At 39.6% G+C, this 6,844-nt stretch overlaps 1 non-coding gene across 1 annotated transcript; it reads right to left on the bottom strand.

Moving 5' to 3' along the window:
• Nucleotides 1-4,110: 4,110 nt before the first annotated feature.
• Nucleotides 4,111-4,219, bottom strand: LOC119869665. The gene has a single exon (XR_005371757.1). It is a non-coding gene; the product is annotated as a U6 spliceosomal RNA (small nuclear RNA).
• Between the last annotated feature and the right edge of the window lie 2,625 nt (nucleotides 4,220-6,844).

Genomic DNA, 6,844 nt, shown 5'->3' with positions numbered 1-6,844 from the left:
GTTAATGTCCATGTACTGATGATCTTTTTTTTTTTTTTTTTTTCTGACATCTAGGGTCTTAGGTCTTAACTGCCCCTTGCCTGTGACATTGACAAATGCTTTTGTGGGTAATTGTCTTATTTTAGGGATGTTTTGCAGAACTCATTTCTCCAAAGACTGCAGAGCAGAATGTCAGTGTGGTCCTGTCCTAAGCTGCAAAACAGAATGTCAGTGCTGTTTTATTTTAGCTGTCCTGACTCCATATTTTCTTGTCAGGGACCCTGGCCTTGACTACCTAACTGTCCAACTAACATTTTGTGATGATTACTGAAAACTATTTTGTGGGGCGCCTGCATAGCTCAGTTAGTTGAGCGTCTGACTCTTGGTTTCAGCTCAGGTCATGATCTCAGGGTCTCAGCAAGTTGAAGCCTTGCTCTGGGCACTATGCTCAGTGGGGAGTCTGCTTGGGGATTTTCCCCTCTTCCCCCCTTTCCCTGCTTGTGTGCATGCTCTCTCTCTCTCTCTCTCTCTCTTTCTCTCTCATACACACACATACACAGACACACAAATAAATAAATACATCTTTAAAAAAAAACAAAGCATTTTTTTCATATAGGGGAGTGGGCTATTAGAAACAATGTGCCCCTAATGCCAAATATGCTAGGCAAACCACTGCACCACTATTACACACTTCCAGTGTCTGAGGAATGGTTCTTGGCTCTATAGACTTCACAGTAAATGAAGTCGTGAGAACATCAAGGTTGATGCAGATGAAGTGACCCAGAAGAATGTGTAGGAGAAGGGAAGACTACCCAGTTCTGAACTCTGGAAAACACTAGCTTCTAAGAGACAGACTTTAGAAGAGGAGGCCCCCAAAAGATGGGCAAGGAGCAACGGAAGCAGTGGGAGAGGAAGTAAGAGAGAGAAGAGTCAGGGCATTAGAGGAAAAGTTTCCAGAAGGATGGGGTGGTCAATAGTATCTGGGGTGACTAAGAAGACCAACAAAAATATGGCTAGCAAGTGTCTTTGGTTTTGAGCATCAGAAAGTGGCGAACTTTCTTCCTAAGACCATCACTGTGGTGAATGATTCAGAGGAGGAGATGGGGATGAAGTTCTTCAACTAGTCTTTGCTCACAGGGCACCTGGGTGGCTCAGTGGTTGAGTGTCTGCCTTTGGCTCAGGTCATGATCCTGGGGTCCTGGGATCGAGTCCCACATGGGGCTCCCTGCATTGAGCCTGCTTCTCCCTCTGCCCGTGTCTCTGCATCTTTCTCTGTGTCTCTCATGAGTAAATAAATAAAATCTTATTTAAAAAAGTCCTTGCTTTCAATGGGGAAAATGAGACAGGGTAGAGAGAGTGTTCATTTTTTTCCTGATTGTAAAAGAAATACACATTCATATGGAAAAGCATGGATAAAATTGAAAATTGACTCTACACTCTTGTTCCTTGGTGTTAGTAGCCTTTGATTCTAAAATAAAAATATTCATGTTTTGATCACAAAGCTTCAAGCCTCTCTCTGTGTGGTAACAAAGCCTTGGGCCCACCTCAAAGTGCCCGTATCTGTTATTTTGGCACTGATGCTCTCATCTCTGTTTTACCATCCTTGCTTCAGGTCTCAACTGTCCATGTCTGTTGGCCACACTGTACTTGGAAGCTCTTCACTGCCACCACTTAGGAGAACACTACTCTCTGTGCTGAGGACACACTTCAGAAACTTCCCAGCTCCATCCCAAGGTGTGCCTTGTTCCGACTCTGAGGCATATGTGTGTGGCCATCCTGGCCTCCAGGAAGCTCAGCCTGGCTCAGATGGCTTCTGGTCTTAGTGAGGGCCACCCTCACCACCCTTGGCCACCCTGTGCTTCTGCCCAGAATCCCTTAACTCGGGGCGCGACACAACCCAACAAACTGACCAATGCCCTCCTCATAGGTTTTCTTTCCTTGAGGTTCAACGGGTCTCCCCAGAACACCTCCCTCTCCTGTCTTTTCCATTTATTCTTTTCAGATTTTCAGCCTCACATTTTCCAAACTTCTCTTGAGCAGGCCTCTCTTCACTTTACCCCTGCATAATTTAAAAGACTCACTATAGCCTTGTTTTTTCTCCAAAGGGCCTGTCTGTCCTCATAGGTGAATTCAAAGGTGAATTCAAATTCAAATTCAAATTTCCACTTCTTGTTAAATAGAACGTACTTGAAACTGAAATTACACTTTTTCCTGACTTCTATTCTTCCATTATATCCTAGGACAAATTTTTATTCATGACCGAAGCACCAAGTACTATACTATATGCTGGCCTGTTCTTCAGCAATTTCTGTGAAATAGAGAAACAATCAGGGGAAAAATACAAGCTAATATTCAGTTTAACCCAGAGATCTTACAGATTTTCTCTTTATAAGTCCTAGCACATATTTGATAGTAAATAAGTATATATTAGCTGAATGTAGATATATATCTACACATATATCTCTATATAACCACATATACAGAGATATAAATACAGAAATTAGGATTATACTGTAAATGCAATTTTTAATTATGTCTTTTCTTCCATAAAATTATACTAGTAGAATTTTCCTAGACCATCACTCGTCTTCATAGTTTTGTTATAATTCCATAGCAGTTGAAATATCGTGTAACATAAATTATTTAATCACTTCCCTATCAGTAGCTATTTGGGCTATTTTTATACTCTAGTGTATTCCCTGGACATGAATATTTGACTGCATTTCCACTCATTTTCTTTGGATACATTTCTAAAACTGAATTACTAGATTAGAGGATTTAGACCAGCACTCAGTGCTTAGTGAATATTCAATGAAAATTTTTGAATGATCTGAATGAAGATTTTGATGCTTATTTCTGAACTGTCTTTCAGCAAGATTGTATTGCATACAATCCAGATTGTATATTCTGGATATTTCCCTCCAATGCTACCCCTGCCACCCCCAGGCACCGAATTTCACTGCTTCCCCTTTTGTATTTAGTATTATCTTTTAGTCCCTGTTAATTTTGTAGGTGAAAATTGTATCTTTTTTTCTAAACTTATTTCTTTGAATACTAGTGAAGTTGCCTGTGCTTGTCAATTGTCTACTTGTGTGTCCAGCATTGTGAGTCTGTTTGTAGGTTGGTGAGACACGGCTGCTGGCACACTTGCTCTCTCTCTGGGGTTTGAATCATGTTGCTCCCCCTCCCCTCAAATAGGTTCTGAATAGTTGTAGGAGAGAGACAAATGGTGGGAGAATTCACTGTATGGAAAGCTCAAGTTATATAGTGACAGACATTTGTTAGATGCTCATCAATCTGATTTTCTCTTTCTGAACACACAGGAAGCCTGCATTTCTTGGCCTTACTTGGAATTAGGTAAGGGTCTGTCTCAGTTCTGGCCAGTGAAGCTTGAGTGCAAGTGATAGAAATCCACATTTGGCCCGGCCCTTAAGATGTCTCAAGCAGAAGCACCTGGGTGGGTCAGTCGGTTAAGGGACTGCCTTCAGCTTGGGTTATGATCCTGGGATCCTGGGATCGAGCCCTGCTTTGGGCTCCCTGCTTGGTGGGGATCTGCTTCTCCCCCTCCCTCTGCCTGCTGCTCTGCCTACTTGTGTTCTCTCTCTCTCTCTTTGTCAAATAAATAAATAGAATCTTCAAAAAAAAAAAAAAAAAGTCCCCAGCAAAACTTGGGCTTTCCACTTTCTCCTTCTGAAAAATATCTGAGGCCATGTATTTAGCACACAAGGCCTCCGATCCTAGAGTTTCTGCCAAAGAGAACTGGCCAAACTACAGTTGGTGTTGAGTGAGTAAGAAGGGCCCTTTGTTGTATCCAGTCAGTGAGATGTTGGAATTATCCAATATAGTAGCTTGTGTTAATTACCCCAAGCACATATACCATAGGGCTCAGGGACAGATGGAAAATCAAGAGAACTAATGACTTGAAGGAGAGATGTGCTCGAAACATTGAAAGTAGGAGGATAGGTTCCGATGGAGTAAGCAGCCTGGAGTATAGGTGTGTCCATCGGAAAGCAATGAAATGCAGTACTTTGGAGTGAGAGTAAATTTAGGGCCTGGCGATAGAATTGAATGTTGGGGGAAAATGTGGTGAAGGTCCATGGAGGATAAATCATCAACATGGAACCATCCAGGAACCGTTTCCAAATAGATACATTTTTGCCTGTCACCCTTGTGCAGGGGCCACCCTAATCTTCTCTGCATCAGTCCAGTTCTTTAGCATATGCATTGCCAAAGTGAGTACTAAATAGATACCTTTTAAACTGCCTTAAACTTAACATGGATGTGCTTGCTCAACTTCATGTGTTTGCCCTAGACCCACAGTTACCAGTTCAAAATCATGGCATTTTGAACACCTATGAATACCAATCAGAGTAAAAATACTACTCAGGCAGCAATATTTGTATGGTAATGGAGTATCAGGTTATTGTTAAGGATTTCTCTGTCAGTTCCATAGATTAGACTGGGAGATAATTATTTATTACTTTAATGTAAACCCAAGATGATGTTGAACCCTTTGTGGAATGTGGCTGCATGCAAGTTTCATCATACCACAGGACAGTCAATCATGCAGCCCAATTTGCTCAGCCTGTTCTAGTTTATATTTATTGACCCAGCTTAACTGTTAATGGCACCCATTTTCACATGCAAAAAAGTGTCCTGATGATCAATCTGATAAATATTCAAAGACAACATTTGATATGGCCTGAAGTTTGTTTTATTTTATTTATTTTTATTTATTTTTTTCTTCCACTCTCATTTTTTTTTAAATTTATTTTTTATTGGTGTTCAATTTGCCAACATATAGAATACCACCCAGTGCTCGTCCCATCAAGTGCCCTCCTCAGTGCCCGCCACCCAATCACCTCCCAGCCTCGCCCACCTCCCTTTCTACCACCCCTAGTTCGTTTCCTAGAGTTAGGAGTCTCTCATGTTCTGTATCCCTTTCTGATATTTGCCACTCATTTTTTCTCCTTTCCCCTTTATTCCCTTTCACTATTTTTTATATTCCCCAAATGAATGAGACCATATAATGTCTTTCCTTCTCCGATTGACTTACTTCACTCAGCATAATACCCTCCAGTTCCATCCACATTGAAGCAAATGGTGGGTATTTGTTGTTCCTAATGGCTGAGGAATATTCCATTGTATACATAGACCACAGCTTCTTTATCCATCGTCTTTTGATGGACACCGAGGCTCCTTCCACAGTGTGGCTATTGTGGACATTGCTGCTATAAACATCGGGGTGCAGGTGTCCCGGCATTTCTCTGCATCTGCAACTGAAGATTGTTTTAGTTGTTAAGTAATTATGGAGTGCAGTTATGAGGTTAATGAGGCTTGAACTTTTAAAACTTTGAAATGTGCTTAAAGTTTTCATCATGGCATAACTTGCATATGAATTATTATTATTATTAATTATTATTATTATTTAAAAACTGTGAGCCCAATGTACCTTTCTGGCAGTTACAGGGCATTTTTAGAGCAGGCTACCAATCTTTGAGTTACTCAATTTCCAATAAGCAGACAAGTGTGGCTTTGTGTGTGCCTTACTTTTTTCCTAGCTCTCTCCGTCAGTGGTACTTACACAGGGACATATTCTGGAAACAGATCAAGAGAATATAGGCACCAAATATTCTAAAAGGGAACATTACTTTCTATTGGGAAAATCTTAATATTGGTGCTATTTTTAAAAATTATTATTCATTATAGTCTTTCTTTTCAATTTTAATTGGACAACTCATTCCTGAAATTGTACACGAGGAAAAATATTTCTACTTTTGAGGGAATGAGACTCCTTACTCCCACACAACCAATCCCCAGAAGGACTTCATAAGTAGGCTGCTGCTACATCAGCCCATAATCTGAGTTAGGAAAATTAGGTCTATGACCAAAATTGCTTGGCATTTTATTAATGAATACTTTTCTGATTATAGAATGGGTACATGTTTATTGTACAAAAGGCAGACACTACAGAGGAGTATAAAAAGGAAAAATGATTCAAATTTTAAGATATTTTATTAAGACATTGTTCAAAATTTTAAGACATTTTTCAACAGTTTATTTTTCTATACAAAAATATACTTTAAAAAGATTTTTTTGGGGAACACCTGAGTGGCTGAATGTCAACCTGAGTCAATTGAACATCTGACTCTTGATTTTGGCTCAGGTGATGGATGATCTTGGGGTTGTGAGATGGAACCCAAGGTCAGGCTCCATGCTGGGTGTAGAGCTTGCATGAGATTTTCTCTCTCCCTCTCCCTCTTCCCTTTCTAAAAAAAAATATATACATGTATATTATATACATGTATTTGGAGTCATATTGCATTAACATATTTGTATATAAGTTTTTTTTTTTTTTTTTTTTTTTGCTTACTACCATATGACCTGCCAAATGTACTATTGCACTCTTGGGAATTTATCCCAGAAAAATAAAAAACCCATTTTCACACAGAAACTTGAGCATAGAAGTTCATGGAAATTTTTGTTCTTAATATTTGAGAACTCTAAACTACCCAAATTTCTTTTAATGATTGAACAGTCCAACAAACTTTGGTCCATTCATACCATGGAATACTGCTTAGCAATAATAAGTAATTACTGATATATGCAATAACTTAGATGAACTCTAAGGAAATTATGCTGAGTGAAAAAAAGTCAATCTCAAAAGAATATGTATTGCATGGTTCCATTTATAGAACATTGCTGAAATATCATAATTATAAGATGGGTAACAGATTAGTTACCCAGATTAGTGGTGACCAGGGGTTTAGGATGGGGGGAGGAGGATATAGATGTGGCTCTACCACAGAAGGAGCCTGTGGTAATGGAATACTTAAATTTCTTGATTTTGATGGTGGTTAAGCAA

This window comes from Canis lupus, chromosome 16, assembly GCF_011100685.1.
Source record: "Canis lupus familiaris isolate Mischka breed German Shepherd chromosome 16, alternate assembly UU_Cfam_GSD_1.0, whole genome shotgun sequence".
NCBI classification, from domain to species: Eukaryota; Metazoa; Chordata; class Mammalia; order Carnivora; family Canidae; genus Canis; species Canis lupus.
Note: the sequence above shows the minus strand (reverse complement) of the source record. Positions and strands in the feature narration are given on the sequence as shown.